This window comes from Asparagus officinalis, chromosome 7, assembly GCF_001876935.1.
Source record: "Asparagus officinalis chromosome 7, Aspof.V1, whole genome shotgun sequence".
Classification (NCBI taxonomy): domain Eukaryota; kingdom Viridiplantae; phylum Streptophyta; class Magnoliopsida; order Asparagales; family Asparagaceae; genus Asparagus; species Asparagus officinalis.
This window is the reverse complement of record NC_033800.1, coordinates 17,292,194-17,307,384: the sequence shown is the minus strand read 5'-3', so window position 1 is coordinate 17,307,384 and position 15,191 is coordinate 17,292,194. Positions and strand designations below refer to the sequence as shown.

Genomic DNA, 15,191 nt, shown 5'->3' with positions numbered 1-15,191 from the left:
AGGACATAACTTCATAAGATTTTAAATCCCATGAAGTTTTTCAACTTTATTTGTAAATTTCAACACAATTTCAGCCATCTGGCTAAAACTAGATCAAAATTTGCAAATAAATCTGAAAAAGGGTTGATTTTTGAAAATAAATTCCTAAAAGGGTCTAAAACAAAATTTTATCCTAATCAAATCCAAACGAGCAACATTGTACATTAAGGTCATGCATATTGTATGACTGCTCCCCCACTAGTTTCCATCATATTTAAGCATCTTACTGTGTTTTTTGTCATGCGAAGGTTGTTATAACCAGTTCAATTTTCTGGTGCAGGCGATGCCAAGTTTTTTCATATGTTTGATTTTTTATTATAATAATTAAGCAGTAGATATGTTTGCTATATTATTCGCGAGTTATTGGAAGAAACAAACGTAAAAGAAATATATGATAGGGGTAATTGCATGTAAGCTTTGTTAATTGCCAAACTCTCTCTCCAAACTCAGTAATTGTCAAAACCTTCCCAAATCATCATTTTCATTTTCAAAACCTCTCTCTGCTTAATAATTAGAGTTAAACTTTGTTAAATCCAACGAAATCATGTTAAATTCCTATTATCCCCTTTCGAATTAAAAATTAACGGTCTTAGTGGGTTTATACCCACAATCCGCAGCCCAATTTCACCTTCTTCAACGGTAAAATCCCCAAACACACAAATAATACTTCGAACGGTTAAGTTCCAACCCAAAGCTTATATAATCTCCTAAAATTTTTATTATAGCTTATTCTTCTTCATTTCCTCTAATAGAATTCCTAAAAAGAAATGTGTTTATGGTACGGCTCATCTTCTTATGCTAGTGAAGATAATGAAGCTGCAAGTGTGAGGGATAACATGAAGTGTTATTGTGGTTTATAACGTAGAATTTGAACTTGTTAATAAGGAGAGAACAAAAGGTTGCAGTTCTATGGTTGTCCATTATCAGGGTCGGCCCCGAGGTTTGGGTTACCCTAACCCAATCCAATTTTGGTTGCCCCTTATATTAAAAATTTAGCACGAACAATAACGATAAAAATGAATACAAATAATACCATTTAGCGTTTTATATTGGGCTCAAACTGATAATATTCTCTTGCAAAATCAATATTCATATAAGAAAAGATTACATTTGTGCTACAATTTAATTCAAAAAAATTACTTCTCCTTGAATTTTTTGAAGCGAATTCTTCAATTAAGTCATCATACTCAAATTTCTCCAAGTATTCATTTTTAATTGATATCATTGTCAATCCATTCAATTGTTCCTGTGATATGGTAGTGTGAAGATAACTTTTCATCAATTTCAACTTGGAAAAACTTCTCTCCATCGAGGCAACCATAACTGAAACGATTGGTTGCCCCCCGGCCCTGGGTTGCCCCAACCCCGGGCTTGGTAGACTTATCACAGGGCCAGGCCTGTCCATTATACAAGAAAGCATCAAATCAAGATTGTTTTTTCTTTTGCATGGGTGGATGATAGCAAGAACCTAATGATGAAGATTGACAAGGACGTGAGCTTGTTAAAAGAAAAAATGGACCATATGATGTTGTTGTTGAAACTTTTCTCATTTGTGTTTGGAATTTTGGTGTTCTTTAGAATGATATAAATTGGGGTTTTTTTAATATAGAAAATGGATGTAATTTGTGATTTAGATACTAATTGAAGAATGAAACTTTTGATTTTGGAAATTGAAGAATGTAACTTGTGACTTAGATATCAATATAAATAATAGTTGTTGAAATTTGAACTTTGTGCAATTTTATTTATTTAATGTTAAATTTTAATTATTATTAGATATTAAAGTTTAAAATGTAAAAATTTTGGCGTGGTATATTTGCAAATACAACCTCCACTCTTTAAAATTTTGGCATGTTGTTCGTGCAAATGCAATCTCCAATCATTAAAAATTTTGGCATGATGCAATTGTAAATAGGACAAACATGCAGTTTACATACGAATCACATAAAATCCATACAATCCACTGCAGTGTACATAATACGCACATAAAATCATACAATTCACTTGCATAAAGTACCCACTCTCGATACAAACTCAGATTTATGCAATAGCACATACAATCCAACAAAAAAAAAAAACATCCAAGACACATTGCATATAATAGGTAGACTTCCTTAAAGATAAACATAGTTATGTGCATCATGCACAATTTCATCACCTTCTGAAGTTATGTGCAACATGCGCAATCACATCAAGTTCCAACCAAAATGTGCACTGCAATGTGCAACAAGCGCATATATACTAAAAAACTCTAGGCTTATGTGTAACATGTATAGTATAGTTACATAGCACCTTAACAACCTCCACGTGCACTAGTAGAAAACGTGCTTTTACCTACGGAAAAATAGCGACGGAATTTTCCGTCGCTATAGGTTGATTATATTAGCGACGCGAATTTAGCCGTCGCTATTTATCCGTCGCTAATAAAGTTATTAGCGACGGATTATCGATTTTAGCGACGCGAATTTTTTCGCGGCTAAAATTTTTTAGCAGACAAAATTTTTTTTCGTCGCTAGATTATTTTTAGGCGACGGAAATTCCGTCGCCTAATATTTTTTAGCGACGGAAATTCCGTCGCTAAAATTAATTCGACAAAATTTTTTTGGGCGCGCGGCGGGGCCCAAATTTTTTGGGCACCGCGCCTTGAATTTAGAGTTCCCCCCCCCCCCTTCTCATTTTCTCCCGCCCCTTCCATTTCCCCCCTCTGTCCGATCCCCCACGCGCCGCCCCTCCCCGCTGTCCGAACCCCCCCCCGCTGTCCGTCCCCGCCCGCCCCATCCCCCCGCTGTCCCGAACCTCCCGCGCTGTTCACGATCCCACCCCGCCCCCTCTTCTCTTTCCCCCCGCCCGTCAACACCCCCCCCTCCCGCTGTCGCGAACCCCCTCTTCTCCCTTTCCCCTCAGCCTGCCGCTACGCCGTTCTATGACGCCGCCGTTCTTCATCTCATACGAGAAGAAGGTTTTCCCCTTCCTCAGTTTCAACCGAATCCAAGAGCCTAGGTTCGGCGGCCGTGTTTGATTTTGGGCTCGGACATCTAGCCGGGCGTTCTCTTGCCAAAGCTTTTGTTCTTCATCAGCAATTCTAGGTAAGACTCACCATCCTCCACTTCAATTTTTAGTTAAATTTGATGGTGGAAGCTTTCGGCGGTAAGTTTTAGGCGTCTGATCTGTTATGTCATTTTTTTGGCCAAGGCTGCTGTATATATATTAGAGTTTAATTTTTTTCCCCCCATAGAGGGTTTAAGATTCGTAAAGGCTAGCTTTAAATTTGCAATTTATTATATATATAATGGCAATGATAAGGAGGGTAGCCGGGCCATTGGCCGTCCCACAAATGCCATGCATGACTAAAAATTCACACTTGCATGTATTGGTTCTCTCAGCCTCACTTCACCCTCAGACGTGCCGGCTTAAAATCGGGAACTTTTAGCTCAAACAAGTCATGGAAACAATACAATAATTAATTGGCATGTATTTTATGATTTATATATCATATATTATTGAGATGACAGAAATCCCTGTTGGCTCCATTTGTTGGGTTATTAATAATGAACTCAGCCTTAGTAATTTTGGTGGTGGCTGACCACTTACGGATTGGGTTTGGGTTAGGTCCCCCAAGCCCACGTTGACATTTTGAAGTTTTTTTTTTCCCCTTAAAAGAGCTTTTTATTGAATAATAATTAAGCTTTTTATAAATTTAAAATGAATATTCTGAAGAAAAATTATGAGATATCGGAGAAGAGAACCTGTTATTGCGCATCGTTACGTATATGACGATGAACACAGGTTGTTTTAAAGGCTTAATTAGGTTTAACTAATTTGAATTAGAGAGCTAAATTCGGCGTAAACAACACATGGCAGGTAATGCAAGCATGCACGCAATAGAAGTGAAGTGTGGGCTCACACTTCTCTGTGAAGAGATATGATGTTGACTAAAAAGGAATACAAATGAATGTCCCGTTGATGTGAGCTAGCCTTATTTGCCTACGTTGCCTCTTTTTTTTTTTGCCAAGGCTGCTGTATATAAATTAGCTAGTTTAATTTTTTCTCCCCTTCGAATGATGATGAAGAAAATCATCTCAGAAATAACTGATTATTGGCTATTCTAGCCAAAGCTACAAGATTTGACGATTTACCGAATAACTATTAACGTAACTTGTGTACTTGATGTACTTGATGAATCGCTCTTACTAATCTAGCTAATAAGAAGACTTGGCCTTTGATTTATCAATCAAAGGCCAATATCTACGGCTTATCTATTTTCCCGCCCTACTTTTGTGGGCATGAGGGATCTGGCCTTTGATTGATAAATCAAAGGGCCAAGATTCTCATTAGGGAGATATTAGAGGAACCCCCTCATATAGGAGAGGATCCGTATCCGATTAAGTACAGCGGGTAGGTGCCTGCCGAATTTTGACCGAATAAAAAGTTACACTTGAACACACGTAAATACATATACACGGCTTACGTATTGCATCAAGCTTCTCGCGTTGCCGTTGCGAAATGGCTGAGAAGGAACTCGCGATGCGTGGGTATATAGAATATGCGGTTTCTTTGCAAGCGTTGTGCTCCAAGGTGCATTGGATTCAGCGGAGTTGAAGAATGTAGAGCGCGTACGTGTAGCCAATTACACTAGTTAATTGAAATTCTATTTTCCAACCCTCAGTTCTTTACGGTCATGGTGCATCTCACAATACATTTAGCATATGAAGCCCGCCATGCGGCAAGCGACCAGTTAATATCGCTGTGAGTACCCTGTTGGAGAGGTATTTTATTATTATCAATGCTCAATTAATATTCTGTTAAATTACGTATATCAGTTATTTTGTCACAAATGATGGAAACTATATGCTTGTAGGTATTTGGGTTTCATGAACATTTGATGGCATAATCGTGACACGTCCTGAAGGATCGATAGCCGAAACTATATAAGTAATTGAAGTTTGAATTTCATCTCTCATTACTTGCGGGTGTGGAGACAAGGCTCAACCGTCCCCAACGAATAATTGAACGGAACCATTCTAGTAATGATGTGGGGAGGACACTAGATTCCCAGAAGTGGAAGCTAGATCAAGCCCACACATATATTCCTTGAGGCAATGATACATACATTTAACATATACGCGACGTATTATTTAACTCGTTTGAATCAATCATATCACAATCACAATAACTATCGTCTATTTAACTGTTGTAAATGATTTTATTCTAGAGGTCTTCACATCCGATATGTTCCAGACCTATTCTTAAAATGACAGAACACAAAAACTAAAAGAGTTAATGGACAGCCACACTCTAGAAATTCCCATGCATGTGAAGGGTGAAGTTAAGATTTATTTCACATTTCTGATTCCGTATATCAAATATGTGCCTTGAAGAGATATTGTAAAACTATTTATTTTTTTTTCTTTAGGTTGACGACGTATTACGAATCGGGTAACCTGGCCCCCCCTGAGAAAATATGTTTATATGGCCAGAGTCCTTTTCTAACAGTGGTTAAGCGTTATGGAGGCTACGCTGTATCAACGGCTTTAGGTTTTAAACATCCATCGGTTTCGAAGAGAGACGACAAACGGCAAAATGCGGTGTTGTTCTGCTCTTCTTCTGCAAGCTGTCATACGCTAGTTCAAAAGATTCTTAAATCCGTACAAGGTGAAATCTATTGCTACGCGTCAGGTAGTAAGACATTGGTGGAGCATTTTTATGGGTAATTAATAATGAAGTCAGATCTGTGATGTTTAAGGTTCGTTGGAGTGAGCCCTGAAAAAAAGCGAAGGATGACTACCGGTTAACACTCGTATAATGCTTAACAAGCGAAATATATCAGACTGAAAAGTGACATGTTAGCTGGCCTTCCTCAAAACAGTGCTTTTATGTGCAAAGATATAATAAAAAATGACGCATGGGTTGTCCTTAAGAATCGCCTAGATCCTACATTCATGAAGCCGTGTCTGGGACGAGAGATCATGAAGATGTTATCTTGGCCGAGCCGAAAACAGTTGCCTGGAGTTTTCATTGACCACAAATAACTTTGGTGGATGAAATTGCACTGGGCGTGCCCTGATCGTACCTGCGATTATATGTGAGCCAGAGGCATAAAATCAAAAATACGAGTCCACGGTAGAGTGATAAAATATAGAGCAGTCCTTTTTCTGGCACGCACACATGGGTCGCAGCTAAACCCGCACACAGGGTCCAGGAGGTAGAGCCTCAACATCATCATAACGACAATGTATCAGTTTGTGTCATGTATTATAGTATTGCCTTTATATTATCTGTTGACTGGTTTATCATGTATCAGTTTGTGTCATGTATTATAGTATTGCCTTTATATTATTTGTTTGACTGTATATTCATGTATTGCGGTTTGTGTTATGTATTATAGTATTGCATTTATATTATCTGTTTGAACTGGTTCATCAGTGTTCATTTTTTGTCATGTATTATAGTTTTGTTGGGTCCTCATTATGTTTTCAAAGTTATAGATGACAAAAGGATTACGTTAAGAGAGACGGCTTGAGAGAGTTTTAGGTAGACATTCTGGTCAGGCCGACGCACATGGCTACTACGTCAGCGTATTTTTATTTATTATTATTATCTGTACCATTTTCTATAACTATTAATACGAAGCGCTAACATTATTATTTTCACATTCCTAACGCAGGCCGCATCGCTGGCTATACAACATGACGGGCCGTTACCAGGACACAGACGAGAGATGCTCACCTGATGGCGGAGACACTCGTTGATCCTGCCCAGCCCATCAGAGATGCCGCGTCGCCTCCTCAGGTCTTGCCAAGATGTATTGGAGAGGAGCGCCGATATGAGCATATAGCGCCAGGCTGTAGAAGCCTGCGCACTACCTGCCGGATTCTATTCCTGGATCAGCGAGCCGCACGACGCACCCGGCCAAGGTGAAGGTAGGATTGGGATGCTTATCATTGATTTGCGATCTTATCGCACAGCGAGAAGGTTCATGAACAAGCAAGGCGTTTAGATGCTTCGAATTGAAAGGTGTGTATTAGATTTTTTATTAGTTTATAGTTAATATTTAATTTGTATTATCGATATTGATTGATTTATATTTCGCCTGAATTTCATTTTTTCGTAGGTAACGAGCCACCTACTAGGTGCGGCCGCAGTAGTACCAAGCCACAGAACCTCGTCCCAGATATTCGTCGGAGGGCCGTGATCCGATGGCAGAACGGCGTGCCTGTCGGGCCATTTGCTAACTCTTTCAACAATTTCCTCGCCGCTTTAGCCAGGAGACATGATTTCTTCAACATATATTTGACGTGGAAGTCGCAGCGGATTGATGCGCTGGTGGCTTGTTGGCGATATATATATGTGTGAGTCATTTATTTTATAGTTTATATTATTTTCACTACCACATATTTGCTCTAACGCAACGGTTTAAAACCGTCGCATTAGCATCTAAACCGTTGCAGTTGCACAAGCGCAGCGGTTAGCAAACTGTCTTCATTGCTGCCGTTGCCCTAGCCATAAGGCAGCGGTTTCACAACCTAATGCAACGGTTTCTAAGACGAGGCTAACGCAACGGTTTTCACAAAATGCAACGTTTTCTGTAGCGGTTTACTTATGCCTAATGTAACAGTTCCATACACAAAGGCAACAGTTATTGCAAATGCAACAGTTGCAAACGATGGTTTCTTGATACCTAATGTCGCAGTTTCATACACAAGGGCAGCGGTTTTTAAAAAATCAGGGACCAAATGCAACATTTATTTTGTAGCTAATGCGACGTTTTGATTTGCTATGGCAACAGTTTTATAGGGCTACGGCAACAGTTTTACAGGGCTACGGCAACAGTTTTACAGGGCTATATCAGTACTTTTCAAGAAATTTAACCAATAAGCAAACACAGTTACGTAAACCAAAATAAAAATGGAATAAGAACACACTACATTAAGATATCATCAAAATAAAAAATAATAAAACATTCATATGTTTTAAGCCCATCATTCAAAAATAAGTAGTTACAAGATAACTTCAACCCATCAAAATATGATCAATTCACAACCATCAAAATATGATCAATTCAAAAGTACAAGTCTGTTCCAAAAGATTCATATATCGAAGCCATCTTGACCGCATTCTCCTATTTAAGTCTTTATATCCCCTGCAAAAAATAAAGAAACATATCAAATATCATGTTAGCAACAAACTGAAAAAGTAATTTTTTAAACTAACCATTACAAGGAAAAAAAACGCTCAAGTAACATTGGTAAATAAGGAGACAATTGATCCTCAGATGACTACAGTTTCTCTTTTATATTAAAAAAGAGAGAGAAAATCACTCACCTACATCAAAACCTCTTCCATTTGAGCAAAATAGTGGCTACAGTTTCTTCAAAGTCCAAACCATGATCCTCAGATTCACAATTCACTGCAAAGATAAAATATTGTTTAAACATCTGAGTCTCTCTTTCAATGAGCTATTAACAGAAGAGCAAATAACCCAAATGCTGTAGCAAAGAGAATAAACAGAAGGAGCATCAGAAAAAGCAAGAATCACAAAATTTTAAAGGAGCTTGCTTCCAGAAGGCTATAGCAAAGAGAATAAACAGAAAAAATAGAAAACTAGGTAAATTCTAAAAAAAATTCATGTTACTCATCTAGTCAGCTCCCCGATTTTTTCAGCCAGCTAAATTCTAAAATTTGACGAGATCTGCAATTATAGCCTAGCAAAATATCTGGGGGCGGCAAATGACAGAATCTTTGAGGAAAAAAGGGGCAAAAACTCAGATAATATCATGTAACAAGAACTTGATTAAATAATTTATGTCTATATGGTATGATTAAAATGTGGACCATGTATCGGTGGTAGTGATCATCAGCAACATCTCCAGTGCTCCCATCCTTGATATTTCCTGATAAAACACCAAAATTTAAGGGAACAAGATTATGAAAGAAGTAATGCACGCGACGGGTTTTTATTTATTTATTTTATTTTTTGAGGGGGGTTACAATAGAATAAAATTACTGTTTGTATTATTGAATGCTTCCAGGTCTTGGTCAGCAAAGGAATATTCGAAATATAATAGATTATGCAGAAATTAATGTTAATAAAATTTTACCTGGCATAAAATTTTACCTGGCATATTTGAAAAATCAATTTGATAAATATTAGCCATAATCAAATTCAACAAAACAACCAAATTGAAATTGGGGATATATACCTATTACCTAATATCCAACTGCATTCCAAGATTTAAAGACTAATTTTGAAAGGAATTGAAGCTATAAGGACGAATTGTACCTGAAGATGAAGAGATGATCAAGGACTATGGAGAAACACATAAGACATTAGGAATAGCATAATAGTTATCAAGTATGAGTGATTAAAAGAACTTCAATCCTGGTAAACTGCCTCCACATTATCTAGAGTAATGGTATAATCATGCATTCATGCTTATGTTCTCATATAGAAACAAAAGAAACATACAGCAGAAGCAAAGCAGAGCATACTTATAATGATAGACTATAAATGCTCAGGTGATGATCCAAAATACAACCAACTCCCATTGCTTTATTAATTAATCAGATCACTGTATTCAATTAGCTGCATCCTTTTTTTTTCCTTACACGGCACAACTAAACTAAGGCCTTTTCCAGAACAAATACAACTGAATGCGTCCTCTTCATATATGTATTTTAAATATTCCTTCTTGCATGTCCTGCTTTTAGCCTAAAAGAGACAACTCTGTTCCATGTTATATCTCCTCCTGATTATTATGCTATAAAGCTATTTTAGACGTAATTCAACAAACCCAGAGGAGAAAACTATAAATTACACAAGCAGACAGCACCCAAAGGTGATCAATTCTACTATTCTAGCCTTTGATTTCGTAAATGTTCAACGCATGGTCAATCATCCCTAAAACAACCCCAAAATCAAATCAAGAGGGGACCCAAAACATCGAACCCAATAATCTGAAACTTTAGGGTTTTGACAGATGGATCATGGAATCAAACACAAAAGACATTGACTCATTGAGACAAGCTAAAGAGGTGGGGACGTGAGGTTTACCTGAATCAAGAGCCAAGAGGGGATGTGCTTCAGTTCAGTGTTTGAAGAGGAAGAAGAAAGGAAAAAGCCTAAATTTCGCCGTCGCCCTAGCTTCTGTCCGCTCGCAGGAGCCTTTTTAATTTTGAGCGATTTTGGAATTGGGACCTGGGTTACCTACGCGATTTGGAATTGGGGCCCCCCCAAGTGTGGGGCCCTGTTCTATGGAACCGGATGTTCCGGTTCAAAGGCTTTATTGCGCAATTGAACACAAAGAAAATAGGGGGGAAAAGAACAAATACCTCTCCTTTTCCAAAAATAAGCCTAGAAGTCCAGATAACATTTTCCCCAGTCTCTTGTAAAGCAGGAAATAGGACATCCTTTTGTTTCTTCAACCAACACTGAAGTCAAGCAAGCAATCAGAAGATGTCATCTGATATGTGATGAGCAATGAAGCATATTCAGATAGCAATATTTATCATGCTTTGTACACCAAGTACATGTTATCAAAGGATTGCAAAAAAAAAAACTAGGACTTTCAACAGAAAGAAGTTAAATACTTATATGACCATTTTTACAAAATTGCCCATAGAATCCCACATGCAAACCCCAAATTTCCCATAACCCATCTCCTCAAAAAATAATCTATATATGTGATGATATACAAGTGGAAATACACTTCCAGCTCAAATTTGAGCAAGAAAGGTACTTGACAATATTTACTATTGATATGAGTTGCAATGGTTGGGAATATGAGATGTCAGGTTATGAGCAGTTGCATATTCTATTTTATTTTTAGATTTTTTTGATTGAAATATCAATGCACTTCATTGAGAATTTTTTTTGTTTATGGAGGTAATCTTATCTATGATAAGATGATCCTTTTGAATAGGGTCCACATAATTAATTATCACTTTACAAGTTTAAGTGATGCAATCCGAACAAGATGGTGTTCTCATTTTAAAGCTCATAATGTATTTCAATCCAGAAACAAGTCAACATAAAGAATAAAAAAGAAAAACTAGTTGTGCTGGCATGCTCAACTAGGGAGTGAAACTCAGATGGAGGCCCCCTTTAGTGCAAGAAATTGGAAAATGGTGCGGTGCAAGTGGTTCTGTAGAATAGATTGGCTGTTATAGTTATTGAGCAGCACAGTACTAAAATGATTAGCTACTGCAGCTTCCGGAACCTGAAGAAAGGATGTTCAATTGAACTACCTTCTGGAGTAGCACAAATTCTTATTCAAGCACTGGATAATATCGGCACATTCATTGATGTAGTATAGAAGCTGATCACAATATTGATGTGGACTAATACAATAAAGAATTGAATGGTCAAATGTCAAGTTGTAAACATCTAATTACCATGTATATACAGGTCCCTCATCCTTGAGCAACGGAAATGAGGTAGCCAAGCATGGGAATGCTGGAAACTCCAATGGATATTATCAAGAAAATATTAGTCACAAAGGTGTAATGGAAAGTCATGTGGATTAAATCATCTCCTGTCGATCATTGCAGTTAGAATTTATGTTGAGTATTTTCAACCTTTTACATAAAAAAAAATAAAGTGTATGTGCGCATATGTACATATATATGTGGATATGTGTACATATACAGGGTAAATTGCATATAAAACCCCCTCACCAATATTTTCAGTTGTACTTGTCACCCTTCAATTGTTTTCATATCACTTGGCATCCTTGGATACATGAGAGTGAGGGAGGTTATCTGTGTGCGCGCGCAGTCGCATGTCGATCTATACATACATCATACTGTCTATACGTACGTCAAACTACATGTATTAACATTATAAGCATAGTTCTGACGGAGCTAGGGGTTCCCTCAAGAGGGGTTCATAATACAACCATCATAATATATATAATAAAATTAGGAAATACTTATGTATCAGTTAAAAACAGGCAAGTGGAATAAAAGAATTGCTGTTTTCCTCCATTCGTTATGCAACTTTTTTGTATCGGCTTCAGATTATGAGACTGTAAAGTATAAAACTACATTATTAATTGCTGTTGAACTAAAAAAAATAAAATACATAAAAAAATTTAAATAAACAATAATATCTGAATTAAACTAATTTTTATTTCTAACAATGGTTCCTTTTCAGAAAAAAAAAAATCAAGTGACGCATAAAAACAATGGTATTAATAGAAAATTAAATTCTTACCCTTGCATTTTGAGAATGCCAAATCTTTAGTAAAGCTCTAAATTGACCAGAAACAGCAAGAACAACAGTATGTTTAGTAATCTAAAGTATATTTAGTAACTGGAGCATCTTCATCATGTTGTATTCTAGTTGTTACATGGCCACACAGGCATGAACATATATCATAGGATGTGAAATTATGAATCATACCCTTACAGGTGTCTTCAAAGTGGATATTATGACATCTGAATTAGATAACATATCCAGACTGAATTTCAAAATATTGACAAAAATTGAATCCAGTGATATCATGATATCATCAAATAATTGAGATGCAGCATGTCATTCCCCTGTCCTTGTGTAAAAAGGAAAAAAAGAATACTAAGTATTTAGCCTTATAATTTAATTAGAAAGGGGAATAAACTGTAGAAATCAGAAATAAAAGGAACGAGGTACCTGAGAGTCCAAAGGAGAGTGAGATCGGAGACGGATTAGCTGCGAGCTCGACGACCTATATCGGAGATGAGATCGGAGACGAGACCAGCAGCTCGACGAAGAGATTAGTTACGAGATCGACGACGAAATCAGAGTTGAGATCGGAGACGATGAGATCGAAAAACAGCGAAGGGATTAGCGATGAGTTCAGCGATGAGATCGACGAATTTCGGCCATGGCGATCTCCCAGAGCGAACGAAGAGGGAGATATTTTAGAAAGGGGTAAGCCCAGAGCGAACGAAGAGGGAGATATTTGAGAGAGAGAGAGAAAGAGGGATATTTGGTAAAGCGGTGAATAAAAATGAGAATTAGTTTCAGTGTTCAGCCCAAACCAGCCTATAAAATCGGCCCAAATCAAAATTATTGGGCCTAGCGAAACGGTTTTTGTAAACCGTTGTCAAAGCGTTGCAAAACCGCCCCCATAGATACCTAGCGCAACGGTCATAAGCGTTACACTAGAACTGTTGCGTTAGAGTAAATATGTGGTAGTGTTTGTTTAACACACTGATTTGTATCTCTTTTTTCATTGTATGCTGAAGCGGTTTTTCTTTCTTGACGATTACGCTTATGCCTGGACTTACTGCTTCACGCAAATCAATCTATCGTTCAAGAGGTGGCGGTCAGAGCTGAAGAAAAAATATTTTACTCAAAGAACAGAAGATTGGGAGCGTTACTGGCATCTTGACGAGCGCGCCGATGGAGTTGATTTTTTTGCACTTTGCGATTATTGGGACACGGCCGAAGCTCAGGTATTATTGAAGTATATATCTTCGTTTATTGTTTGAAATTCTATATTATATCTGTTTAACATTCTTTTGCAGGAACAAGCTGAAATAGCAAGGAGGAACCGCAATGCGCCCCGCAGTTACGAGCATCACGGGGGCTCCAGGTCCTTCAGCCAGCATTATCATCAATTGGCGCTTGAGGTATATAATATATTAGCTCTTAGGTTATCAATTTGAGTATAATTTATGTGTTATGAGTTAATGATATATGTGAATAAAATAGGGAAGGGGAGAACTCGGGCATTTTGCAGATCGTATTCTGACTGGTTGGAGACCAAATTACGCCGATGAAGTGAAGAAAGCGCAGAACCGGGATCTGGCTGTAAGTAGCAGTTAATTTGTATATTTAATTTTTATAACAATGCATTTTAAATGTGTTAGAATTGACCGGGTTGTTTTGGTATATCGCAGGAGAAATTACATGCTAAGGTGCAGGAGCAATTATCACAGACTCAGGTCGATTCTAACACTCCGACCCGATTAAGTAGAGAGGAGGAGGATAGCATCATCGAGACCGTCATTGGACCGAGTAGGAAGAACAGATACAGGTGGAGAGGATCCGAGCATCGGCCGTACGAGTCCAGTAGCACCTACGAGTCTGCAGCTCCACCAGGATGCAGTTCTTCTCAAGACCCGACTATGGAGCAGCGGATGAAAGCGATGGAAGATTGGCAGTCGCGTCGGGAGTCGGAGCTACTCCAGATGGCGGAGGAAGAACGGAGGCGCCGGGAGCAGAGGGAGCTGGAATTCACCCAGTTCATATCGACTCTGCCTTCTGATGCTCAGGAGGCATATAGGAGACGGTTTTTGGCGGATCAGGTAATATATATATATATATATATATATATATATATATATATATATATATATATATATATATATATATATATATATATATATATATATATATATATATATTACCTGATCCGCCAAAAACCGTCTCCTATATGCCTCCTGAGCATCAGAAGGTAGAGTCGATATAAACTGGGTGAATTCCAGCTCCCTCTGCTCCCGACGCCTCCGTTCTTCCTCCGCCATCTGGAGTAGCTCCGACTCCCGACGCGACTGCCAATCTTCCATCGCTTTCATCCGCTGCTCCATAGTCGGGTCTTGAGAAGAACTGCATCCTGGTGGAGCTGCAGACTCGTAGGTGCTAGTTGGGTTTGGTCGTGGTGGGGGAGGGGGAAGTGTGGGGATTGGGTTGAGCTGGGTACTCGTGCGTGCGTGTGTGCGTGTCGGCGGAGATAGGTACGGGTGCGTGCGTTGTTAAAAACATGTGCGTGCTTGCGTATAATACATAAATATATGCCATGATACTCTCTCTGAATCATATAACATGTAAGAATATGCCATGATACTCTATTATTGCTATACTTGCATGTTATGCCTTGTTGTTTTACAATTTGTTACTTTACTGTAAAATTCAGTTTTTGATGATGTACGTATTGCTCTATAACATTTTATTTATTTTTTTAGGCTGGGACTTCTCGACAAGGTGGAGTTGGTGATGAGGATGAGGATGATGATGATCGGGACTGAGTTTATTTGTTTTAACATTAAAAACAATGGGTGTGCTGTATAAACATTTCTAATGTTGGGTGTGCTGTATAAACATTTCTAATGTTGGGATATTTATTATGTTTTTAGTGAAATAATTGTTATATATACGTGAAATATGTGTT

The 15,191-nt window shown here is 38.0% G+C and overlaps 1 long non-coding RNA gene across 6 annotated transcripts; it reads right to left on the bottom strand.

The window, feature by feature from the left end:
* Positions 7,974-12,298, bottom strand: LOC109850649. Of its 6 annotated transcripts, none has more exons than XR_002249484.1 (6): positions 10,091-10,232; positions 9,240-9,319; positions 9,138-9,154; positions 8,872-8,930; positions 8,362-8,446; positions 7,974-8,179 (listed from the first exon to the last, which is right to left on the bottom strand). It is a non-coding gene; the product is annotated as an uncharacterized LOC109850649 (long non-coding RNA). The 6 variants fall into 6 exon arrangements; XR_002249485.1 differs by having other exon boundaries at positions 9,247-9,319; positions 10,091-10,231; XR_002249486.1 differs by lacking the exon at positions 9,138-9,154 and having other exon boundaries at positions 10,091-10,229.